This window comes from Heptranchias perlo, chromosome 33 (genome assembly GCF_035084215.1).
Source record: "Heptranchias perlo isolate sHepPer1 chromosome 33, sHepPer1.hap1, whole genome shotgun sequence".
Taxonomy (NCBI): Eukaryota; Metazoa; Chordata; class Chondrichthyes; order Hexanchiformes; family Hexanchidae; genus Heptranchias; species Heptranchias perlo.
The window spans coordinates 26,406,618-26,434,110 of record NC_090357.1 but is presented as its reverse complement, the minus strand read 5'-3'; the positions used below and the strand labels follow the sequence as shown (position 1 = coordinate 26,434,110).

Here is a 27,493-nt window from a genome sequence, read left to right as displayed (position 1 = left end):
TCCAGCTCATTCCCTCATTTTTGTGCTGCCTCTGATTCCACTGCTCCTAATTTTGTAACATCTGGAAATTTGACCAATTTGCATTGAGTTTCTGAATCCAGGTCACCGATGTAAAATAGAAACAGTCACGGCCCCAACACCAAGCTCTGAGGGATGCCACCATCTTTTTCTACCCATCAGCCAATTTCTTATCCAAAGCCAAGATTTACCCCGAATCCCAAGGGCTTTGGCCTCAACTAATTGCCTTTCACGTCGAACTTTTTCAAATGCCTTTTGGAAGATTTGATGCAAGGTATCAGCTGTGGCTCAGTCAGTGTCACTCTCGCCTCTGAGTCAGATGTTTGTGAGTTCAAGTCCCATTCTAGAGGCTTCAGCCCACAATCTAGGCTGACACTCCAGCGCAGCACTGAGGGAGTGCTGCACGGTCGAAGGTGCCGTCTTTCGGAAGAGACGTTAAACCGAGGCCCCTTCTGCCCTCTCAGGTGGACATTAAAGATCCCATGGCACTATTTCAAAGAAGAACAGGGGAGTTCTCTCTGGTGTCCTGGCCAACATTTATCCCTCAATCAACATCACTAAAACAGATTATCTGGTCATTATCACATTTCTGTTTGTGGGACCTATTGACTGCCACGTTTCAGGATCATAACAACTCGCTGCACTAAAAAAAAGTCATCTCCCTCCAGTTCTTTTGCCAATTATCTTAAATCTACTTCCTCTGGTTACCGACCTTCCTACCAGCGGAAACGGTTTCTCCCTATTTACTCTATATAAGCCCTTCATCAAAGTCATTAATTTTGTCTAGGTGTTATTGTAAATGGGTCCCTCTCCTCAGGTACTGTCCCGCTCCCTTTCAAAGCTGCCGCCATCATCCCCTCCTCAAAAAACCCACCCTTGACCACTCTGTCCTTGCAAACAACCATCTCCAGCCTCCCTTTCCTCTCCAAAGTCCTTGAACGTATTATTCCCTCCCAAATCCATGCCCATCTTTCCAGCAACAGTACTGAAACTACCCTTATCAAAGTCACAACTGACATCTTATCTGACTGTGGTAAACTATCCCTCCTCTTCCTTCTCGACCTGTCTGCAGCCTTTGACATGGTTGACCAGACCATCCACCTCCAACGCCTCTCCTCCGTCGTCCAGCTGGGTGGGACTGCCCTCGCCTTGTTCCCTTCTTACCTATCCAGTCGTAGCCAGGGAATCTCCTGCAATGGCTTCTCTTCCCGCCCCCACACCGTTATCTCTGGAGTCCCCCCCCAAGGATCTATCCTTGGCCCCCTCCTATTTCTCATCTACATGCTGCCCCTTGGCGACATCATCCGAAAACACAATGTCAGATTCCACATGTACGCTGACGACACCCAGCTCTACCTCACAGACACCTCTCTCGACCCCGTCACTGTCTACGATTTGTCATGCTGCTTATCCAACATCCAGTATTGGATGAGAAAAAATTTCCTCCAATTAAATATTGGGAAGACCAAAGCCATCGGCCCCGCCACCGAGCTCAGCTTCCCACCTCATATCCTTTCCATCACAAATCAGTCTACTTCCAACTTTGTAACATCGCCCGTCTCAGCCTATGTGCTGCTGTAACCCTCAGCCATGCTTTTATTACCTCCAGACTCGAATATTGCAATGCTCTTCCAGCCGGCCTCCCATTTTTCACAATCCGTAAACTTGAGCTCATCCAAAACTCTGCTGCCCGGATCCTAACTCGCACCAAGTCCCGCGATGCCTCCAATTTAAAATTCCCTCCATGGCCTCAGCCCTCCCTATCTCTGTAACCTCCTCCAGCCCTACAACTCTCCAGGAACTCTGCATCCCTCCAATTTTGGCCCCTTGTGTATCCCTCACTTCCTTTGCCCCACCAATGGCGGCCGTGCCTTCAGCCTTCTAGGCCCTGAGCTCTGGAATTCCCTCCCTAAACCTCTCCGCCTCTCTCTCCTCCTTTAAGATGATGCTTAAAACCTACCTCTTTGGACACCTGTCCTAATGTTTACTCCTTTGGCTCAGTGTCAATTCTTGTCTGATTACACTCCTGTGAAGCACCTTGGGACGTTTTGCTATGTTAAAGGCTCTGTGTGAATGTGAGTTGTTCTAGGCTTGCAGAGAACACATTGGTTATATCTTCCCTTGTGAAGTAATTATTCAGATTATTTGCTGCCTTGTGCTCATCCTCTGTTTTGAAACTATTTGCATCTTTTATCATTCCTGCCCCTTCTCAAACTGCCCTCTTACTGCTTAAGCACTGGGAGAATTTCTTCCTGTTGTGTTTTGCACCTGGAGTTCATGGTCTTTCCAGGGCTCTTCTTGCCCCTCTGATCAACATTTCACCCTGTTTCTGCACAATCTTATATTCATCCCAGTGACCCCCATCCCATTTCTTCCTGCAGGATCTTTGGAGGTCATTTTTCCTACTTGGCTTTTTGGTGCTGTCCACCTCCTCCCGTAAGTCTTTGTGGTTGGGTGGTGGGGGAAGGGGGTTGGCCTACCAAAACTGTCAATCACCAAGGGCTCCAATTTGGAGCTGTGAGGAAACAATATTCATTGTTCAATTAAGCCAGAACCAGGCCTAAAGGGGTTAAATTACGAGGACAGGTTGCATAGACTAGGCTTGAATTTAGAAGATTAAGGGATGATGTAATGGAGGTGTTTATGATGATTAAAGGATTTGATAGGGTGGACAGAGAGAAATAATTTCCTCTGGTGGGAGAATCCAGAACAAGGGGGCATAACCTTAAAATTAGAGCTAGGCCGTTCAGAGGTGACGTCAGGAAGCACTTCTTCACACAAAGGGGAGTGGGAATCTGGAACTCTCTCCCCCAAAAAGCCGTTGAGGCTGGGGGTCAATTGAAAACTTCACATTTCAAAAGAGTCACAGAACCAAGGCGAGTAAATGGAGTTAAGATACAGATCAGCCATGATCTAATTGAATGGTGGAATAGGCTTGAGGGGCTGAATGGCCTCCTCCTGTTCCTATGGTTGGCTACCAGCATTAAATTTTAAAAATAACTTTGCTGATAGCTTAAGATGCTGGTCAGTGACTGGCCATTTCAACTGACCAGCCGATTGGGGTCTTTCCTCAACATCCCTGCTATTCTTGCCTCATAATGTACTATTCTAGCCCCAGCAGACAACCTACTTTCTCTTAGGACACATATGGCTATCCACTTACCTCAGCAGAGTCCCCTACAACCACAACCTCTTTGTGATCTGTAGACTGTATCTTTACCCAAGCTCTTGATGGGTTTTCTAGCCTCCTCCTCAGTGACCTGGTTTGCTTTTTGCAATGTTGGACAATGCCTGGAATCTGTTAATGTGACCTTTTGGGTAGTTTCAGAGGTTTTCTAATCACTTTTTGCTACTTTCACCAACCTTAATCTATCAAGTATTCCCATTTCCTTAGGTTCCCTCAAGAATTCTCTACATTTCATAACAACCCTGTTTCTGGTCGTACCATCCTCCAGCTCCAAACAATCATAGAATGGTTACAGCACAGGAGGTCATTCAGCCCGTCGAGCCCATGCCAGCTCTCTGTAAGAACAATCCAGTTAGTCCCACTCCCCCACCCTTTCCCCATAGCCCTGCAAATTTTTTCCCTTCAAGTATTTATCCAATTCCCTTTTGAAGGCCAAGATTCAATCTGCCTCCACTACCCCCTCAGGCAGTGCATTCCAGATCAGAACCACTCGCTGCGTAAAAAGATTTTTCCTCATGTCGCCTTTGGTTCTTCCTCTCCAATCCCTGATGATTCACTTGTGATCTAATGCCAGACCAGCCATTTTCCCGGCCTGAGCGGATTCATCTGCTAGGTTGCGTGCTATCCTCTCGCTCTCGATAATCCCCTCAAATGTTGTCTGCCCTTGTATGTTCCTGTAGCTTTTTTCTCTAAAGCCATAATCCCATCCTTAAGCATTTTGGTCAATGGACAGTTTTCAAATTTCTTTACCCTTCTGTTAAACCCAGCTTGCTCATTCTTAAAGATCACACAGCAAATATACCTCGTAGACCCCTTCTTAGCTGCTCCCTTACAAATTTGGATTTGGATGCCCACTTTCAATTTTCTGTAACTTCTCCCGGGTTCTCTCTCTCTCTCTCTCTCCCTCTCCCTCCCCCTCCCGGTGTCCTTCTCCCAGGTTCGTTCTCTCTCTCTCCCCCTCTCCCTCCCTCCCCCTGGGTGTCCTCCTCCCAGGTGCTCTCTCTCTCTCTATACCCCCCCCCACCCCGGGTGTCCTTCTCTCTCTCTCTCTCTCTCTCTCCCTCCCTCCCCCTGGGTGTCCTTCTCTCAGGTGCTCTCTCCCCCCTCTCCCCCCCCGAGTGTCCTTCTCGGGTGCTCTCTCTCCACCCCTCCCCCCACCAAAGTTTCCTTCTCCCCGAGTGCTCTCTCTCTCTTCCCCCCCCCCACCGAGTGCTCTTTCTTCCCCCTCCCCGAGTACTCTCTCTCTTCCCCCCCCTCCCCAAGTACTCTCTCTCTTCCCCCCCTCCCCAAGTACTCTCTCTTCTCCCCCCCTCCCCCGAGTGCTCTCTCTCTCTCTCTCTTCCCCCCCCACCCCGAGTGCTCTCTCTCTCTCTCTCTCCCCCCCCACCCCGAGTGCTCTCTCTCTCTCTCTCTCCCCCCCCACCCCGAGTGCTCTCTCTCTCTCTCTCTCCCCCCCCCACCCCGAGTGCTCTCTCTCTCTCTCTCTCTCTCCCACCCCGAGTGCTCTCTCTCTCTCTCTCTCTCTCTTCCCCCCCCACCCCGAGTGCTCTCTCTCTCTCTTCCCCCCCACCCCGAGTGCTCTCTCTCTCTCCCCCCCCACCCCGAGTGCTCTCTCTCTCTCTCTCTCTCTCTTCCCCCCCCACCCCGAGTGCTCTCTCTCTCTCTTCCCCCCCACCCCGAGTGCTCTCTCTCTCTCCCCCCCCACCCCGAGTGCTCTCTCTCTCTTCCCCCCCACCCCGAGTGCTCTCTCTCTCTCCCCCCCCACCCCGAGTGCTCTCTCTCTCTTCCCCCCCACCCCGAGTGCTCTCTCTCTCTCTTCCCCCCCCCCACCCCGAGTGCTCTCTCTCTCTCTTCCCCCCCCCACCCCGAGTGCTCTCTCTCTCTCTTCCCCCCCACCCCGAGTGCTCTCTCTCTCCCCCCCCACCCCCCACCCCGAGTGCTCTCTCTCTTCCCCCCCCCACCCCGAATGCTCTCTCTCTCCCTCTCTCCCCCCTCCCACCCCGAGTGCTCTCTCTCTCCCTCCCCCCCATGTGCTCTCTCTCCCCGAGTGTCCTTCTCCCGGGTGCTCTATCTCTCTCCCCGAGTGTCCTTCACACTCGAAACAGAGTGTGTCAGGAAGGGACAGTGCGTACAAACATAAGAGTGCACTAGCAAATGGGGCCGGGGTAGGAAAGAATGGTAAAAAGACAAAATTGAAGGTTCTTTGTCTGAATGCGCACAGCATTCGTAATAAGATAGATGAATTGACGGCACAAATAGAAACAAATGGGTATGATCTCATGGCCATTACAGAGACGTGGTTGCAAGGTGACCAAGGTTGGGAGCTAAATATTCAGAGTTAGTTGACATTTCAGAAGGATAGGAGAAAAGGTAAAGGTGGTGGGGTAGCTCTGTTAATAAAGGATGAAATTGGTATAATAGTGAGAAATGATCTTGGCTCAGAAGATCAAGATGTCGAATCAATTTGGTGGAGGTAAGAAATAGCAAGGGAAAGGAATCACTGGTGGAGTAGTATATAGGCCCCCTAACAGTAGCTACACTGTAGGCAAAATATTAATCAGGAAATAAGGGGGGCTTGTAAAAAAGGTAATGCAATAATCATGGGCGATTTTAACTTTCACATAGATTGGACAAATCAAATTGGCAAAAGTAGCCCTGTGGAAGAGTTCATAAAGTGTATTAGGAACTTTTTCTTAGACCAATACATCGGGGAACCAACCAGGGAACAGGCCATTTTGGATTTGGTAATGGGTAATGAAACAGGATTAATTAATGATCTCAAAGTAAAGGATCCCTTGGGAAGCAGTGATCATAACATGATAGAATTTCACATCCAGTTTGACAGTGAGGATCTTGGGTCTGAAACTACTGTATTAAACTTAAATAAGGGCAATTATAAAGGAATGAGGGCGGAATTGGCTAAAGTGGACTGGGTAAACAGATTAGATGGTATGATGGTGGATAAGCAGTGGCAAATGTTTAAGAAGATATTTTATGACTCGCAATAAAAATATATCCCTGTGAGGAGGAAAGACTCCACAAAAAGGGTGAACCAACCATGGCTAACTAAGGAAGTCAAGGATGGTATCAGGTTAAAAGAAAAAGCTAACAACATGGCAAAGATTACTGGTAAGCCCGAAGATTGGGAAAACTTTAAAAACCAGCAATGGATGACTAAAAGAATAATAAAGAGGGAGAAAATAAATTGTGAGAGTAAACTAGCAAGAAATATAAAAACTGACAGTAAAAGCTTCTACAAGTATATAAAAAAGAAGAGGGTAGCTAAAGTAAACATTGGTCCCTTAGAGGATGAGACTAGGGAAATAATAATGGAAAACAAGGAAATGGCAGAGGAATTGAACAGATATTTTGTATCTGTCTTCACAGTAGAAGGCACTAATAATAGAGCAATAATAATAGGAAATCGAGGAGCAAAGGGGAGGGAGGAACTAAAAACAATCACTATCACTAGAGAAAAAGTACTGGGTAAACTGATGGGTCTAAAGGCTGACAAGTCCCCTGGACCTGATGACTTGCATCTGAGGGTCTTAAAGGAAGTGACTACAGAGATAGTGGATGCATTGGTTGTAATCTTCCAGAATTCACTAGATTCTGGAAAGGTCCCAGCGGATTGGAAAACCACAAACGTAACACCCCTATTCAAGAAGGGGGTGAGACAGAAAGCAGGTAACTATAGACCAGTTAGCCTAACATCTGTCATTGGGAAAATGCTAGAATCCATTATTAAGGAAGTAGAAGCAGGACATTTGGAGACTCATAATACGATCAAGGAGAGTCAACATGGTTTTATGAAGGGGAAATCATGTCTGACAAATTTAGTAGAGTTCTTTGAGGAAGTAACGGGCAGGGTGGATAAAGTCCCAACTCCACATTAAATCCACGGTCGCTGCCTCGCTCTCCCCTCCCTCCTCCTTCCCGGACGCATCCTCGCCCTCCCCTCCCCTCCCCCCTCCCCCCCTCCTTCCCAGTCGCTGCCTCGCCCTCCACTTCCCCCCAACCCGGTCGCTGCCTCGCAACCCCCCCCACCACAGTTGCTGCCATTCTCCCCCCTCCCACACGCCCCTCCTCCAAGACCTCCCGAGGGCTGCCGCCAGCAACAGTGGCCCGAAACTCATATGGTCTTAGCAGGCGTGTGGAACTCGCCGGTCTGATGTAAATGAGGACTTTGACACTACCCAGGTCTTTCCCCGCACCCAGTTCAGGCGCGGGAACCAATTTCTAGGCTCATATCCTTAAATTCTAATTTGTTTCCTTCTTACCTTTCAGGAATACAAACCCTCGGGAATATAAACTTAGCTCTTCTAAGTTTTCGAAACTGGTTCGTGGTTGCTTTTCTGAAATTTTCCAACTGACTTCTTTTAAGAAAACCTTCCAACTTCAAATTCCAACTGCCCTTTAATCACATAAAATTGTCTCTTTTACATTCCGCAAAAACAATCCTGGGGATTTTCAACATTGCCCCACTCAAAAGCAGCTGACCAGTCAAACACAAACCAACCCAGTCGCGAATTCTGTATCCATTTGAAAATTGTGTCAGATTTCCTCAGGCCTGTTGCCAGGGGGACCAAAGTAGCAAACCTCACAACAATGTATTGGAATCAGTGGGGTGGACACACTCTGGCTTTAACCAGCTGTTAAACTCTCTGAGTGCAATGACTGAACCTTAAAGGTACAGCTACCACAAGAAAAGTGGACAAAAACACATCATTTTTGTCACAATCATAGAGCACAGTAGGAGGCCGTTCGGCCCATTGGGCCAGTGCCAGCTCTTTGAAAGAGCTATCCAATTAGTCCCACTCCCTACAATGAACAATCATATTCTAAAAAAAAGTGAACCAATCACAAAAAATAAAAGCCCTGACGTGCACCCATGACACTTCTGACCAGATAAAAACCTCAGTCTTGCTCTCCCATACCAGCTGAACCCAGGTAACCCTCTCCACTCCCTCACCCAGTCCAGCCCCAGCCTAGTCGGATAATGCTCTCCACTCCCTCCCACTCAGCTCCAGTGTATTTAGGTTTAGAAGGTATTTAGGGGAACCAGGCTCAAAAAGGTGAAATAGTCAAGGCTTCAGCTGGAACTGCTGTGTTACAAAATAGACTGCTTTTAAACTAACTTACCTACAGGATGGCAAACGGCCACGAGCATCCTGTTATTGCAAACTAAGGGAGGAACATAACGGTACCCCCACTCTTTCAGACATACCAGAATGCTGAGCTAGAGCTCCCGTTATCTTCAAGGCCCACAGGCTGATTCCTCTACTGCAGGGACAGAGAAGCATTGTGCTAAGGATAAGGAAAGATAAGAGGGGCCACAAGGCACTGTCTCAACTGGACAAATACGTGTTGTCCATATGATTTTGTAAATTAAGGTAGTATTGGGGAAAATACCTGATTGGATGTATTTTGCCGCAGTTCCATTTTTTGGGGTATAACAGGGGGGGATTCGAGATTTTGAGAGTGTAGAAGACAGAAAAGAAAGCACCAGGTGGGTGAACAAGAACGAGAGTATGTGAATGAAGGAACGAGGAACGGGGTCACGGCTTCTACCCCAAAGAACAATGGGGTAATATAATTCTCAATTGTGCTTTGTAAACTACTGCTTAAATACTGTAATATATTGATTCTTGCTTGTGCTAAATAAAGTCATATGGCTATTAACCAATACAGTGTCAGTCTCAAACAATTGAACAGAGAGTCAAATTCACTACAAATTGGCGAGCCAGCCAGGAGACCGACAAAATACCTGTTGGCATATTTGGTGTAAACGAGATCCTAGGATTGACATGGACTGATATTGCCTATTCAGTTAAGGAAGGGAACCCTTGGGGAGTGTAAGACATTGCGGCCTACCAGTAGTATAGTGACGGTTCATCAACACTTTAGTGGCGACAGAATGGCTAGCTCAACCGATGTTGAGAGAGCCAGAGATAAGAAGTTTGAGAAATTATGTCTAACAGATTTAGTGATATTTTTGACCAGTCCTGAAGGGAACTCGTCTTAAAAGGCGACATGAATGGATGTTTGAAGCGAAAGAGAAATAGGAAATTGTGCAGGAGGACAAGGAGTTAAAATAGGAACTTGTCAGACTTTGTCTGAGGATGAGACTAAGATGAAGAAATTGGTAAAGGAGAAGGAAATTAAAAAAGAGGATTGGAAAGCAGGAGTATTGCTGCTTCAGCCACAGGAGTTAGGGAGGTTAAGAGAGGAAGTTGAAATTTCGGAATGGTAGTTTGAAAGATGAGGAAGAAAGAAAAACAAAAAGAAAGATGGCGGGACCTTCACCACTTCAGGCTTGGGCAAGGACCCAGTCTGTGAGCTAGAGACTTTGAGTCAGTACAGAAGGGGTGTTCTATGATGGAATCAAGAAGGAGAAAGGGAGAGGATCACAAGCTACAGAATATGTTCCTTTGTTTTCAGCGTACTGTCTCTTTAAAAAGCCTATCCTCATTATGAGTGCTTTCTTTTTGCTGTTGCGGGCTACGGCCCCTTTTTAATGCTTGTTATGTGTAATGTAACAAAGATTTTGTTTAGCTGTGAAAGCATGTATTTCCAGTATTTTCACAGTTTTTGGAAAGGCCTGAATGACGATGTAATTTACTGAGTTTTAGTAAGCTCGTGCTATATTGATAATTTTATTTGTTTTGTCTTGTGTTTAATTTTGATCCTGCTAAATTAAAATTGGAGTTATTGAGGTTAACTACGATATCAAATTGTGGAAACCAGACTTTTATTGTGACCACAGTAAAATTCTGGTTCTTATGAGTCTAAAATTCCGGACAGAAGATGATCACATATTGAAATTGATGTATTTGAAGTTGTGTTGAGTATTGTTGAGGGTGAATTGATCGGATTGGAGTTGTGTTGAGTACTGAGGGGTGTGAATTGATGTGCAAGGAATTAATGTTCTGTGTAACTAATCGAAGAACGATATCTTGTTATCTCGTACAGGGCATCAATTTCGAAAATTTTGAGATAATCACGAATGAACTGAAATGCTATTTCCAGACACAAAAGGACTTTCTGTGTTTCATTTTGAAACAGGGGACCATGGTTTTCAGGACCACAAAGGTGTTGGTGCAGAAAACGATCCAGTGGTGTTAAGAATTTAAGTCCTTATTAACTACAGACATCGGCAGATTTCAAATGTCACAGCGTGGTGGCGATTTGGACTAAGACTAAGATTTCAAAAATCCAAAATTACATAGAGAAGGAAAAGTAATCGTCAGCCTTGAAAAACTTTTGCCAAAAGTAATTACAAGCACTTCTGTTTCTACTGTAAAACCACAAAGCCTGGACATAATCAATTTCAATTCCAGAAACAAATTAAGATAAATTGATATGAGTTGCTGTTCAAGCACTCGAGAAGGGAAAATTTACCTGTAGTTTAAGGGGATAATCATATTATATTTTAAATTACAAAGAGCCCAGTCTAAATGGTTCTTGTCCGATGCTGTGTGTCAAGTATTTTGGGGGGAAATAGAGTTGTACATCGACAAGTCCTGTCAGTCCAACAATACTGCTCTCTGGGATTAGGATAATGAAAAGTGGCCCAAGAAGACTTTAAGTAAAATAAACAAAAAAATGTATTGGGAAATTGGGCCAGGCTTTGTGTTTTTACAGTAGAGACAGAAGTGCTTGTAATTACTTTTGGTAAAAGTTTTTCAAGGCTAATGATTACTTTTCCTTCTCTATGTAATTTTGGAATGGACAGTAAAGTTCCTCCAGGGCTCATGAATGGTTGGTAATATAATGGGATGTGTAAAATTGGATGAGAGGAAGTGATTGAGGATAAAGTATAGAAACAGGGAAATTAAAGCACCAAGTGGGAATTTCTCTAAAGTCATCTTAGGCAAGACCAAGGAGATAGTTGAGGGATAAAGTGAAAATTGAACCAGAGTGGTTCCGCTCAGGTTCAAGAGGAGGGAATGTAAGAGCATGGTCAATATCCCATCTCACATAAAGCGGGTGTGAATAGGAGGAAGAGGGCCGGAGTTCAGCATCTCTGTGAGAACAAGGACAACTCACACATCAGGGATGGGTCGCTGGGTCGCTGAAGATCAGTCGCTGGGTCAAAATCCTGGAACTCCCTACCTAACAGCACTGTGGGAGAACCTTCACCACACGGACTGCAGCGGTTCAAGAAGGCGGCTCACCACCACCTTCTCAAGGGCAATTAGTGATGGGCAATAAACGCTGGCCTCGCCAGCGATGCCCACATCCCATGAACAAATGAAAAAAAAGGCCATAGAATAGGTAACATTAACGTCTGAAGGTGGTTTACACCAAAACAAGAGATGTGGTTGCTACGAAACTGATATAGGCGGGGCCGTATCGACATCAACCTCTCCACCTGGTTATCTCTGTGCAGATCCAACCCTCGGTCTCCTACAGACAGATAACGCTCTCCGCTCTCTCCCAGCCTGTCCTGCCCTCCCTTCCCTGCCTGCCACCCACCAGTCTCTGCACTCCGCCCGCAGCTCACCCAGATTTGTAAACCACCCATTCGCAAGCACGAGCTTTATTCCCCGTGAAACTCAAACCAGAGAGTTCATCAAACAGCGAATATATTCATCACCTTTTCTTTTGAAACTTGCATTTTCTGGATTTCGTTTGCTTTAGGAGACTTTTCCGAGGGGAGCTGTCCTCTCTCGCCACTTTTAAGCACAGAAACAAGGCAGTTTTGGATGAAGGCAGCCCTCCAACACACTTGATGTCATCCTTCCAGAACACCAGCTCCTCCACCTCCCAGCTAGCCAGAGTCCATCTCCCTGAACTCAGGGTCCCTGGGTGAGGCCGAGTTTTATAGAACACTTGTGACAACACCAGGAGTGCAAAGAAGCAAAGCTAATGTGAGCTCATCTTCAAGGCCCAAAAGTCAAGGTTACTGAGGCCGGATAAATTAGTAAAATTAAATAACAGAAACTGACTATCAATTCTTCCAGTTTTTTAATTTAACTGAGTGGCTTTTAGAACATAGGAAGCAACACAGAAACAGGAGCAGGCCATTCAGCCCCTTGAACCTGTTCCGCCGTTCTGTTAGATCGTGGCTGATCTGTACCTCAACTCCATTTACCCGCCTTTGATCCGTATCCCTCGATACCCTTAACCCCCTAATAAAAATCTGTCAGTCTCAGTCTTGAAAGCTCCAATTGACCCAGAATCTATAGCCTTTTGGGGGAAAGAAAGTTCCAGGTTTTCACTACCCTTTGTGTGAAAAAGTGCTTCCTGATTTCACTCCTAAATGGTTCGGCTCTAATTTTAAGATTGTGCCCCCTTGTTCTGGATTTCCCCACCAGAGGAAATGGTTTCTCCATATCTATCCTACTGAATCCTTCTATCATTTTAAATACCTCGATTAGATCACCCCGCAAACTTCTAAACTCAAGGGAATACAAGCCAAGTTTATACAACCTTTCCTCATAATTTAACCCTCTAAGCTTTGGTATCATTCTGGTGAATCTGCACTGCACCCCCTCCAAGGTCAATATATCCTTTCTGAGGTGCAGTGCCCAAAACTGAATGCAGTGCCCCAGATGGGGTTTGACCAAGGCTCTGGACAACTAAAGTATCACTTACATAGTTACACAGAGTCTACAGCACATTCGGCCCAACTTGCCTCTGCCAGCGTTTATGCTCCATACGAGCCTCCTCCCACCCTCTTTATCTAACCCGAGCAGCATAGCCTTCTTTTGCTTTCTCCCTCATGTGATTATCTAGCTGCCCCTTAAATACCATTTGCGTCAACTACTCCTTGTGGTTGCACGTTCCACATTCTTACCATTCTTTGGGTAAAGAAGTTTCTCCTGAATTCCCTATTGGATTTATTAGTGACTATCTTATATTTATGATCTCTAGTTTTGGACGCCCCAAGTGGAAACATTTTCTCTACGTCTACCCTATCAAACCCTTTCATTATCTTAAAGATAAGAACATAAGAAATAGGAGCAGGAGTAGGCCAATCGGCCCCTCGATCCTGCTCCGCCATTCAACAAGATCATGGCTGATCGGATCCCAACCTCAAATCTAAATTCATGTCCAATTTCCTGCCCGCTCCCCGTAACCCCGAATTGCCTTTACTTCTAGGAAACTGTCTATTTTATTCCAGTCCCCTAGAGATAAAGGCCAATGTTCCGTTAGCCTTTCTGACTGTTTGCTGTACCTGCCCACTAGCTCTTAGTGATTTGTGTACCTGGACACCCAAATCCCTCTGCTCCTCCACAGCTCCTAGTCTCTCACCATTAAGACAATAATACGATTTGTCTTACGTTTGAACATCCAACTGGTGCAATGTTCAGGTCAGTGTTAAACAAGAATATTATTCAATAATATTTAATATTAATGGGATTTGGGAAGGTATAAAATCTTTATAAACAAGAGTTAAGAAATAGGAGCATAAATGCATAGGTATAAAAACCCCACTTCAACTAACAAGCATTTTAGCTTCAATCTGATGGCACTACTTGGCATCTTAGTTAATGGATATAAATGAAAGGGACTGGATCCCTTTTCTTGGTTTATTTACACTGCAGGATAATACACAACCGGAGGGAGCTAAAATACTGCAAAGAAAGACAGACTTGCATTTCGTCTTTCATGGCCTCAGGACGGCCCAAAGCGCTTTACAGTCAATGACGTACTTTTGGAGCGTTGTAATGTAGGGAAACGCGGCAGCCAATTTGCACACAGCAAACTCCCACAAACAGCAGTTAAATAAATGACCATATAATCTGTTTTAGTGATGCTGGTTGTGGGATAAATATTGGGCGAGGACACCAGGGAGAACTCAAATATAAACAGAAAATGCTGGAGAAGCTCAGCAAGTCAGGCAGCATCTGTGGAGAAAGAAACAGAGCTAACGTTTCAGGTCGAAGACCTTTCGTCAGAACTGGAAGATGCTAAAAAAGTTCAAGTTTTTAAGAGCCAGAGGAAGGGGGGGGGGTGGAGGGAGGAAAGAACAAAAAGGAAGGTCTGCGATAGGGTGGAGGGCAGGAGTGATTAAATGACAAAAGGGATGATGGTGCAAGGCAAGGAAGGTGGTAATGGGACAGGTTAAGAAACAAAAGATTGATCAGGAGTAGCTGTGAATGGCAACAGCAGAACCATTACCAGCACTTGCTGACCGAAAAAATGGGAGCAGTGGTTATGATCTGAAGTTATTGAAATCAATGTTGCGTCCGGGAGGTTGTAAAGTGTCTGAAGTTCGGGGAGAACTCCCCTGCTCTGCTTCGAATAGTGCCATGGGACCTCTTATGCCCACCTAAGAGGGAAGATGGGGCCTCGGTTTAATGTCTCATCCAAAAGACGGCACCTCCGACAGTGCAGCACTCCCTCAGTAGGAGGCGAGAGTGCCACCACTGAGCCACAGTTAACACTGCAAATCGAGCACAAGTGAGGATGCTACAAACTAAGAAAAGCTTGAGCAGTCAGTGAAAGTCAGCATGCCAATGAAGTTCGATTACAGGCTTAAACTCAATCTCTGTCTATACATTTCCTGGATACCCTATAATGATGTCTACTTTATAAATAACCTTGTTTTTTGACTTTTTAAAATACTTCAATGCTGGTTGCTGGTGGCCTAATGGAGTAGATACAAATCCTGAAATGTACCGAGCTAGACTCAATTTCTGCTAACCTTGCAAGGCTTCATTTAAAGCAAAAGCAGCAATGGATTATCGAGAAGCTACTGAGAAACTAACTGGGCCGCCAGCATTTTATAATCAGCACTTCAAACAGTCCCAAATTGAAAGAATTTTATATACCATGACCCTCATCACTTCAGTTTATAATTTTCATCTTTATTTATAGACTGTCAACAACTGCAGTCAATTTGTGAAAGTAATAATACGTTTTCAGTAGAAATTATAAATGAAATCAACCAATTGAAGGCAATCAGCGTGCTTTGTATTTTACAAGTGCAGTAACAATTATATTGTCAGCCATGGCTCAGCGCTAGAAATCTTGCCTCTGAGTCAAAAGGTTGTAGGTTCAAGTCCCCACTCAAGAGACTTGAGCACAAAATCCAGGTTAACACTCCAGTGCAGTACTGAAGGAGTGTTGAACTGTCAGAGATGCCGTCTTTCGGATGAGACATCAAACCGAGGCCCCGTCTGCCCTCTCATGGCACTATTCAAAGAAGAGCAGGGAAGTTGTCCTCGGTGTCCTGGCCAACACCACAAAGAGAAATCTAGCCATTTATCTCGTTGCTGTTTGTGGGAGCTTGCTGTGTGCAAATTGGCTGCCGGGTTTCCCTACACTACAACAGTGATTACACTTCAAAAGTACTTCATTGGTTGTAAAGCGTTTTGGGATGTCCCGAGGTCATGAAAGGCGCTATATAAATGCAAGTCTTTTCCTTTCCACATTAGGACTTTTGGGCCACTGATCATTGGCCCACGGAGATCTCAGAAACCGACCAAAGATCTGTCACAACAGATCAGGCCGACATTTCCACTCCAATCTAGTTAAATGTCGGGACCCCAAAGCCAACCTTGGCACTGGTCCACTGCTCCCATTACACTGAAGTTCAAGTCATAAAAGTTTCATTATAACCTATATAAACACTGAAGTATTCAATAAATAACTTATGCATAATGCTTGCTGGGAGTTGCCTGGCTGCAGAGCAACATGATGGTTACCTTCCAACACTTGTGCATGCGTGAATAAAACAAAGCACATAGTTGTCCACCATAACAGTAAGCATATTTGCACTTTTGCAAGCATCCATGAATCAACATTTTCAGCTGTTACAGTCCCCACCGTTTATAGCGGACATGATGGTGTCAACGCAATTTGCCTGCTATACACAGTGGCCGGTTTAATCTGATTGAAGCTCCCCATTAGCTGTTCGGACTGTTAACTTTTAAAAACCATGAGAGGCAGTGAAGACTTCGGGCAGCTTCAATCAGGTGGTACGTTTAATGTGCCATCAGGTCAACCTCTGCTACCATGTCGCGGTTCTATTTATGGCTCCGTGGTTCTACGCGTGGAGGGAGGGGGAACCACGATATCCAACTCACCTGTGGGTAGGTTTGGGGGGGGGTGGAGGAAAGCGGGCAGGCAGTTATGTGGTAGCAACTGCACGCGTTAAAAAATATTTTTATTCGTTCATGGGATGTGGGCGTCGCTGGTGAGTCCAACATTTATTGCCCATCCCTAATTGCCCTCGAGAAGGTGGTGGTGAGCCGCCTTCTTGAACCACTGCAGTCCGTGTAGTGAAGGTTCTCCCACAGTTAAAAAATATTAATCACCATGGTCAGCCCAGCTGTAGTGCTGAAGACTTGTGCTCCAGAACTAGCTGCACCTCTAGCCAAGCTGTTCCAGTACAGCTACAACACTGGCATCTACCCGACAATGTGGAAAATTGCCCAGGTATGTCCTGTCCACAAAAAGCAGGACAAATCCAATCCGGCCAATTATCGCCCCATCAGTCTACTCTCAATTATCAGCAAAGTGATGGAAGGTGTCATCGACAGTGCTATCAAGCAGCACTTACTCACCAATAACCTGCTCACCAATGCTCAGTTTGGGTTCCACCAGGACCACTCAGCTCCAGACCTCATTACAGCCTTGGTCCAAACATGGACAAAAGAGCTGAATTCCAGAGGTGAGGTGAGAGTGACTGCCCTTGACATGAAGTCAGCATTTGACTGAGTGTGGCACCAAGGAGCCCTAGTAAAATTGAAGTCAATGGGAATCAGGGGGAAAACTCTCCAGTGGCTGGAGTCATACCTAGCACAAAGGAAGATTGTAGTGGTTGTTGGAGGCCAATCATCTCAGCCCCAGGACATTGCTGCAGGAGTTCCTCAGGGCAGTGTCCTCGGCCCAACCATCTTCAGCTGCTTCATCAATGACCTTCCCTCCATCATAAGGTCAGAAATGGGGATGTTCGCTGATGATTGCACAGTGTTCAGTTCCATTCGCAACCCCTCAAATAATGAAGCAGTCCAAGCCCGCATGCAGCAAGACCTGGACAACATCCAGGCTTGGGCTCATAAGTGGCAAGTAACATTCGCGCCAGATAAGTGCCAGGCAATGACCATCTCCAACAAGAGAGAGTCTAACCTCCTCCCCTTGACATTCAACGGCATTACCATCGCCGAATCCCCCACCATCAACATCCTGGGGGTCACCATTGACCAGAAACTTAACTGGACCAGCCATATAAATACTGTGGCTACGAGAGCAGGTCAGAGGCTGGGTATTCTGCGGCGAGTGACTCACCTCCTGACTCCCCAAAGCCTTTCCACCATCTACAAGGTACAAGTCAGGAGTGTGATGGAATACTCTCCACTTGCTTGGATGAGTGCAGCTCCAACAACACTCAAGAAGCTCGACACCATCTAAGATAAAGCAGCCCGTTTGATTGGCACCCCATCCGCCACCCTAAACATTCATTCCCTTCACCACCGGCGCACAGTGGCTGCAGTGTGTACGATCCACAGGATGCACTGCAGCAACTCGCCAAGGCTTCTTCAACAGCGCCTCCCAAACCCGCGACCTCTACCACCTTAGAAGGACAAGAGCAGCAGGCACATGGGAACAACACCACCTGCACGTTCCCCTCCAAGTCACACACCATCCCGACTTGGAAATATATCGCCGTTCCTTCATCGTCGCTGGGTCAAAATCCTGGAACTCCCTTTCTAACAGCACTGTGGGAGAACCTTCACCACACGGACTGCAGCGGTTCAAGAAGGCGGCACACCACCACCTTTTCAAGGGCAATTAGGGATGGGCAAAAAATGCCGGCCTCGCCAGCGACGCCCACATCCCATGAACGAATAAATTTTCTAAAAAGCCCATCCTCCCATTCCCAGGCTGAGTTATGTTGTTTTTTGGGGGGGGGGAGGCGGCAAAACGAGGCTGAAAAAAATAATAGGGCCAGGTCCTTGACGGGAGAATGAAAATGCAAAGACCCCAATCTATCTAAAACTCTCCTTTTGAAGAAATTCAAGATCTTACACTGAAATGTGACTTTCAACATCAAGTGCTTTGTGCACCCACAATGCTACTATTCCGCCCTTCCTTCCTGGTTTCTTGTATTTAATTCAAGGAAGCCCTGGGCTGTAGCCAGCAATGTGTGTACACCAAACATTCATTCATCAACCGACCTCTGCTGAAAAAAGAAGTGGAAAATTATTTAGCGCACCATAAACAGAGCCTGATAGGGGTGAATTTTAAGGAAGAAATCTATTAAAAAGATTTGCATTTATATAGCGCCTTTCAAAACCTCAGGACACCCCAAGGTGCTTTACAGGTAATTCAGTAGTTTTGAAGTGTAGTCACTGCTGGAATGTGAAAACGCTGCAGCAAATTTGTGCACAAACAGCAATGTGATAATGACCAAATAATCTGATTTTAGGTGTTGGTTGAGGGATAAATATTGCCCACAACACCGGAGAAAACTCCCCAGCTCTTTTACAAAATAGTGCCATGGGATCTTTTATGTCCACCTGAGAGGGCAGACGGGGCCCTCAGTTTAACATCTCATCCGAAAGACATCACCTCCAACAGTGCAGCACTCCCTCAGTACTGCACTGAACTAAAGTTTCTTACTTCACTCATTTTCGGTATCGGAATATATTATGAATTCCATTTTTAAAAAAACATGCAGGTTGCTCTAGTGTTAGGCCAACACCCACTGGGATTCGCGAACTGTGTAGAGTCCAGATTCCAAAATGGTAGAACTGGTGATGCTAGGGACAGCATTATAAATCCAGGTCTGACATGGATTCCTTCTCGGGTTCACTAGTGACAACCACTCCTGTAAACAGATGTCACAACTCTTTTGTGGCCGGAGTGGACTCTCTATCCAATATCAACTTACACAATAACATGCAACAATATCTCCCCCTTGACATGCAGAACTGGATGTCATGCCTTTTGTACCTGCTCTTAATCATGCTTCTTCAATCTTTATTTCACAGCAAGTGTACCTGAGTTTTAGTTATCATCAGAATCACTTAATTCAATCAGTACAACTGCTAAACCTTTATAAAGCACTAGTTAGGTCACAGCTGGAGTAATGTGGCCAGTTCTGGGCACCACACTTTAGGAAGGATGTCAAGGCCTTAGAGAGGGTGCAGAGGAGATTTACTAGAAGGATGAGGGACTTTAGTTATGTGGAGAGACTGGAAAAGCTGGGGTTGTTCTCCTTAGAACAGAGAAGGTTAAGAGGAGATTTGATAGAGGTGTTCAAAATCATGAACGGCTTTGACAGAGTAAATAAGGAGAAATTGTTTCCAGAGGCGGAAAGGTCAGTAACCAGAGGACACAGATTCAAGGTGATCGGCAAAAGAACCAGAGTCGACATGAGGAAACATTTTTTTATGCAGCGAGTTATAATGATCTGGAATGCTCTTTCAAAGAACCGGCACAGGCATGATGGGCCGAATGGCCGCTTCCTGTGCTGTATCTACTATGATACTATGAACTTGTAGTGATGTAGGTGTGACGGATCGACCTTTTCTCAACTAACCAACTACAGATTAATAACATATACCACTGATAATTGTTTCCCCTTGGAGGGTCCTGATGCCCCCAAACGAGTTATATCTCACGAAGGAGCAACAACATTGATTAGGGCAGGCAGTGGTGACCATCGGGAAGGTAGAGTAATAGTTAATATATATAACCAAGGTCCTTTTGATTTCCCATTGTTCCAGGACCCAAATCTTATTTCTGCCTGTATATACATAAACTGCATTGATGACAATCAGCTGAGGACTCGGCTACAAAGTCCAGATAAATAACGTCAAGGAACAACAAACATGACAATAGCTGACCTAAGTGATGAAATAGCTGACAATCATATGGAAGAATAGACGTTACTCAGTCTCAGGTGATTGTTAGTTTTGATCCCATCTGTGTGGCCAAAGAACATTGTGACTTGAAAACAATCATTACTATATAAAGATAATATAAAGATTAGCTCCAGAGAAAGACAACAGTCTTCAACCAGATCGGAGAGAGAACTCGACTGAAGGCTCTTTACGACTCCATGTTCTCTGTCGTCCTACCTCATCGAGTTGCTGACTGCTGAGAAACAGTGACTATTTCCGGTATTTGACTCTCTGTACTATCACTTTGTTAAATTGCCTTATTTGTTTTGCAATATACCTACCTAGTGCTAGTTGTAACTGTCCTATATTTTGTTCGGTTTAGACAAAATAAATTGTTTCCGTTTGAAGTTACTTTGACTCTGATTGATTTGTTGAAGTGAATCACAACTCTCTCGAGCTCAGTGGCGTGGACATGACCACCCACGATCGCACCCCATGAACCACTCCCCCGATTGCCAGAACGCGACATAAATCCTCTTACTTGACTTAACAAAATCATTCCTAACTACCCTCTTGCATATTAAACATCTGAGCTTGCCAAAGCTTGTCCTTGCAGCTTTCTGTTTGAAGATCTGACTGGCTGCCTGGATCTGTCTCTATTTTTAGCTCCCTATGTTGTCAGCCAGAAGGAAAGGCCTGACCGACCATCCCTACTGAGCACCCAGGACCAGTGCCTCTCCAACACAACGAGTCAGATGCGTTTATCGATTACTGCAACAATCTAATGAATTGTTCATTGTTTACTCTTTGGGAAAGCTTAGCTCATTAGAATTCTAACCACCTTTTATCTCAGCAAGCTTTTTTTTTAAAACTTGTGTGAATACATTTTGTTTTAAACCTCCAACATTTAAAAGTAACAATTTTTTTCCAAATCCTTTCTGTGGAAAAGTGAATTCAAAATAAACAGAGACATGACAGGGCTTGCATTAATATAATTCCTTATCGTATCCCTTAGAAACATCTCAATGCATTTCACATACAGCAAATGACTTTGAAGTGCAGTTACTGTTGTTATAGCAGCAACTGTGGCAGCCATTTTGTATACAGCAGACTCCATTAAACAGCATACGGCATCTCCACACCATTAAACAGCAATACCATGGATTCTTAAACATCCATTTGAACCACTGAAATAGGCAGATGGAACCTTACTTTCACATCTCATCCAAAGAACAGCACCTCCGACAATGCAGCACTCCCTCTGTACCGCACTGAAGAGTCAGCCTATGTACTGTGCTCAAGTCCTGAGATGGGGCCTGAACCCACAACCTTCTGACTCAGAGAGACAACAGAGTGGCCAACTGAACCAAGCTCACACTAAGCTAAAATGATGAATCAAATATTAAGACAGATTATGTACACTAATGGAAACACTGGTGGCCTGTAATTCACACGGGGAATTGTATGCTTCCGATTTCTTAAATCTGTCTTAACATGGCCCCTTAGAACATCAATACGTGCTAGCACTGTGACTGAAATCTTTAATAACACTGACACCCCATCCCCTCTCCATCTCTTTTGAACATTATAACCAGGAATATCCTGTCCAAACCATCTCTCTGTTAACGCCACTATATTTGTTTTTAGTATTTATTCTCGGGATGCGGGCATCACTGGCAAGTCCGGCATTTGTTGCCCATCCCCAGTTGCCCTTCAGAAGGTGGTGGTGGGCCTTCTTGAAGAGTTTGATACAACTGAGTGGTTTGCTAGGCCACATCAGAGAGCAGTTAAGAGTCAACCACATTGGTGTGGGACTGGAGTCACATATAGGCCAGGCCAGGGAAAGACGACAGGTTTCTTTCCCTAAAAGGACATTGGTGAACAGGTTGGATTTTTACAACAATCCGACAGCTCCATAGCAACTTTTGCTGGTAACAGCCTATTATTTCCAGATGGTGGGATTTGAACTCATGTGTTCTGGATTACCAGTCCAGCAATATAACCGCACCCATATCACACTGTTCCATAGTTATTAATGCTTCTAACCTCTCCATTCAGTTAAATACAATGCAGCTTCCACTTCCTACCAGCCAACACAAGATTTGGAGTGCGTACCTTCCACTAACCTGACAGTAGTTACTGGCCGCCTGAAGCATCTGTTCACAGCCCGCTATCACCAAGAGGTCATGAGCCTGGCGGGGTTGGCTGAAACACATAAAAGAACTCGTTTTAGTGAAGCACGAGGTTTCATCTTTTGTTTTGCCGTTGCTTGCAAGCACGATAAATATGGTGCTAAAAGTGACAACACCGAAGAGTATCAGAAAAAAGCTACCGTCCATTTCAATTGTGAAAAAACACCCACTGCAGATATAGGCGTTTCACACTTGGCTGAGGTATTGAGAGCGGAGGGAGTGGCAGGTTTATGAGGTGACGAATTATGAATATTGTTAAAGTCTACTGGTTCAAGGCTTAATTTTCCTACGGTGTATTACCACCATCACGCTAAGTAAACCGAGTGACAACTGTGATAGAAGCAGAGCTCCCATCAAACAAGAATCAGATTCGCTTTTTAATATGATGTTAGAATAGGACGAGTTGCAATATTGACTTCAGTTAGCTGTGTCTGAGATATATCATTCTTGGGGTGAGGAGAGAATAACTAATACCATCCAGAGACGGCTATAAGGTTAGTGGAGAGACAGCGGTTACATTTTTTAGGGCTCCACCAGATATTCCTCCTCTACTCTGGACTGAAGACCCTTCCTGTAAATGGGCTCTCACTCCCCATGGACCAAAGTGTAACTTTATATACACAAAAGCCTGGGTTTCTGGATCAGTGTTAAAACACCAGTTGCAAAATCCAGGCTAATGGCTGGTGATGTCGAAATTTGTCAGGGTCAAACGTTATTGTAATTAGCTCCTTTGGGCTCTTCAGATTAAGCACTTGTCATGGGCATGCACATTCTTTGTCCTTTTCCTCCAGTGAAGGTCAGGCCTCCTATAACTCACAATCCGTTCCTCTTGTACTCAGTCCAAACACTGTTTGCTAAGCGGCAGTGATTTTTTTTTTTAAATGACATCATATTAAAAAGCATTTTATTTTCAGATTGAATAAACCAATAAAGAAACTCCTTGGACTGCAAATGCTGAAGCTGTGGAGGATTCATACTTCCAATTGGGTGGAAGTAACCCCTTGGACTTGTAATAACCAGTCAGTCTGTGGATTCTGCTCTCAATGAGAATCAAATGGAACTTGGCATCTTTATCCTTCCTGTTCCTCTCCAAATGTGTGCAGACAGCCACAGTGGTCTTGATCAAGTGGTATAAATCCTGGTACAAGGTCTGGAGCCAACCACTTGAACTTCAGGATCCTGAGGAACTTGTTCCCAGTAACAAAACGCAGTTGGGCAACACCGTGGGAATCCCTTAGGATCACACCAATCTGTGAAGGGGTCAGGCCCTTCCTTTGACAGCTTGTAAATCTGTTCTTTTACATCATCAGATGTAAGTTTGAACCATGTGGGCACACTGCGACTGTAAGGTAGCGCTGATTGGGACAACTGATTGCCAGGGCATGCAGGCGACCCATGGAGGCAGTGTTAAGTCTGATAACTTTAAGTTTAAAATTTTGAATAGCCTGTTTTTTGGCCTGTGGATAACCTTATCCCAACTTTACTGCCACCAGGCTTCTCCCGGGCTCTGCACCAAACACCACGCCCAGGAGCAAGCCCTCAATTCCTAAGAGCCAAATTGTGACTTTACACACACACACACACACACACACACACAAAATGATGTAGTAAGCTATGGGGTTGGACAGAAACCTTTCTTGCAATAATTAGGTCATTGAATTGGCACAAACCCTCTTGTGGTTCTCCTAGACTTCAGCTAAGGATAGAGGAAACACTAACAGGCTGCATGATTCCGCTATAGAGTTTGGGGCCGGCCAGATAGAGCCTTTTGTCACCTTGTACTTTCCTATGTTCCTTTGTAACTACAAATCAGATTTATTAAAAGTAAACAACTGCAAAAAAAAATCAATGCAGCAGATTTAATTTGATTGCAGAACTTTTAAGTTACACCTCCTCAGGTACAAAAATAATAAAGATGCAAGTTGGATTAACATCTCTACAACATAAAATTATACATTCATACAACTACCACGGAGTTCCCTCCCTCTAACTTGGGATCAGTTTGTCCCCTGGTTACAGAGTTGCCCATCAAGTGGATTTCAAAAGAACTGGGCACTGTCCTCAGAAACCTGTCTCAAGTCTTTTATTCCCAGGACAAAGCCAAGCTACGACAGCCTTGACATCAGCCAGATAGACAATATTAAGAGATTCAGTCACCTATATGAATTTGGTAAATAACTCTCATTAAGCCAGCTATCTAGACAGTGATCGACTGCCTTTGAAGTGGCATTTTGCATAACATCCAACAATGTGTATCCTCTCCCAGCATGGAGAGAACAAGCCAGCAGAAAGACACAGGCAGTGGAGAGATTCCCTCTCAGTGCAGTAATCAAATTTAAAGTGGCCAGCCACTACTCATAAATCAACAGATATTAAAAATACATAAGGTTTGAAATGCAACCATTCGATCTGGTAGTGTTTGCCTTCAATCTGGGCGGACACCCAGAATAAGCAATCTCCATCCACACTTCTGGTCAGTTCCACCCCGGTGACACACACTTAAGGGCGTAACTGATGTGAAAACTGACGGGCGTTTTCTCATGTCTCTCAGAAGTCGCCTGTCACTTCTTCGATGAATTCTTTCTATCTGCGTTCCCGGCCTTATTAACTACAACACCTCCTCCATGCTACAGGGTCGAGGGAACCGTTCTCACTTTCTTTATCCCACTAGCAAAAATGGACCTTTGTCTGTGTTAAATCTGTGATTTAGATGCTGTATTGCCAGCACGCAAGGGATTAAAAGCACGTGGCTATTATTTAAAGGAAAAGACCGACCTACTGGGCTATGATTGGCTTCAGAAAGAACAAATTGTTAGAGAAAACACAATAGCCCCGCTATTTCCGGGGAGGGAGTGGGGGATCATGATTCCGGGGCGGGGGGCCTGCAAACGCCAGCATCGCGGAGGTCCTGCCCAATTTAACGGCAGGGCCTCATTATCATTTCTTTTTACTCCGTTTCCCGCCTGGCAGCCGGCCAGATTGAAGGCTAGCCAGCTGCCTGGCGGGAAAGCCTATCGTAGGAGGCCGCAGCTGGGGACTGTGGCGGAGGGGTTAAAATTCCTCCCCCCCCCCCCCCAATAAGTCTAAGGTGCTAATTGGATTAAAAGGCTCCAGATTTCACCCTGCACAGCAAGCATCATACGCCATTCATTGCCTATAATATTGATAAGCAAAATGCAGCCTTCGGTTTCAGTGTATCTCCAAAGGACCAAATGATATCTGTTACAACTTTCTTTGTTAATAGAGAGTCTCCCAGCCGTTTCAGTGTGTGCGTGTGTATGTGCTGGCGAGCTTGCAGCTCTGGCATGTTTCACAGTGTAGGAAGCGAATTTCTATTTTGAAGCTTACATGTAGAGAAAGCAAGTGGCATCCTTATCATTCTATGAATCAAAAGCAAATAATGAAGAATATGACTCCACAGCTGTTTTCCACTGTTTAATTATCCTTTTTATTTAAATAAACAGACTGTAGATTTAAAGCCCGAGTCTCAGTCTGATAAGAGTGTAAATTTAGTCCACTTTTCAGAAGAAACATTTTCTTTTACGCAGCGAGTTAGAAACATAGAAAATTTACAGCACAGAAGGAGGCTATTTAGCCCATCGTGTCCATGCCCGTCGAAAAAAAGCTACCCAGCTTAATCCCACTTTCCAGCACTTGGTCCGTAGCCCTGTAGGTTACGGCACTTCAAGTGCCTATCCAGGAATATTTTAAATGCGATGAGGGTTTCTGCCTCTACCACCCTTTCAGGCAGTAAGTTCCAGACCCCTATCACCCTCTGGGTGAAAAAAATTCTCCTCAGCTCCCCTCTAATCCTTCTATCAATTACTTTAAATCAATGCCCCCTGGTTATTGTCACTTCTGCTAGGGGAAATAGGTCCTTCCTATCCACTCTATCTAGGCTCCTCATAATTTTGTACACCTCAATTAAATCACCCCTCAGCTTCCTCTGTTCGAAAGAAAACAACCCCAGCCTATCCAATCTTTCCTCATAGCTAAAATTCTCCAGTCCTGGCAACATCCTCCTAAATCTCCTCTGTACCCTCTCTAGTGCAATCACATCTTTCCTGTAATATGGTGACCAGAACTGTGCGCAGTACTCAAGCTATGACCTAACCAATGTTTTATACAGTTCTAGCGTAACCTCCCTGCTTTTATATTCTATGCCTCGGCTAATAAAGGAAAGTATTCCATATGCCTTCTTAATCACCTTATCTACCTGTCCTGCTACCTTCAGGGATCTGAGGACATGCACTCCAAGGTCCCTTTGTTCCTCTACTCCTCTCAGTATCCTCCCATTTATTGTGTACTCCCTCGCCTTGTTTGCTCTCCCCAAATGCATTACCTCACACTCCTCTGGATTGAATTCCATTTGCCATTTTTCTGCCCACCTGACCAGTCCATTGATATCTTCCTGCAGTCTACAGCTTTCCTCCTCACTATCAACCACACGGCCAATTTTTGTATCATCTGTAAACTTCTTAATAATGCCCCCTACATTTAAGTCCAAATCATTAATAGATACCACAAAAAGCAAGGGACCTAGTACTGAGCCCTGCGAAACGCCACTTGAAACAGCCTTCCGGTCACACAAACACCCGTCGACCATTGTTATGATCTGGAATGCGCTGCCTGAAAGGGCGGTGGAAATAGGTTCAATAGTAACTTTCAAAAGAGAATTGGATAAATACTTGAAAAGGACAAATTTGCAGGGCTACGGGGAAAGAGCAGGGGGAGTGAGACTATTTGGATAGCTCTTTCAAAAGAGCCAGCACAGGCACGATGGGCCGAATAGCCTCATGTGCTGTAAGATTCTATGTTATCAAATATAATCCATTACTTTGAATGAACACACTACAGTTTACCTCCCTTGGTCTTTCCTTCCTCCAACGACAATTCATATGCTTTTAAACCCCAAGTTTGACATCACCCAGTCACTAGTCCCTGATTTACCTGACCTGCACTATGTAAGTGCAACAGCCGTCAATGTTTTGGGTAAAAGATGACGGTCTTGCCAAGAAATTGATGGTGGGGGTGGAAGCTGAGTGTGGGGGTTCCACACTTCTGGACAGGCCAGGAGGTAGATGGAGTTGAGACTGGAGAGGTATAGATGGAGTTGAGACTGGAGGGGTATAGATGGAGTTGAGACTGGAGGGGTATAGATGGAGTTGAGACTGGAGGGGTATAGATGGAGTTGAGACTGGAGGGGTATAGATGTTTATGAAAGCCAAAGACTACTATGAGCCTTGACCCTTCACATCGTTTCCTTGGTGTATGTAGCCGCTCCTCATTTT

General features: G+C 45.1%; 1 protein-coding gene across 5 annotated transcripts in view; it reads right to left on the bottom strand.

The window, feature by feature from the left end:
• st3gal4 (ST3 beta-galactoside alpha-2,3-sialyltransferase 4) overlaps positions 1-27,493 on the bottom strand; it is a 226,811-nt gene that overhangs the window by 84,392 nt on the left and 114,926 nt on the right. For 3 of the 5 annotated variants that reach the window (XM_067971096.1, XM_067971093.1, XM_067971095.1), the window contains exon 2: positions 22,137-22,215. The gene's annotated coding sequence lies outside the window, so the exon portion shown is untranslated. Of the gene's footprint in view, positions 1-7,485; positions 7,641-22,125; positions 22,216-27,493 lie in introns of those variants that run through there. The other 2 variants (XM_067971094.1, XM_067971097.1) reach the window with 2 other exon arrangements.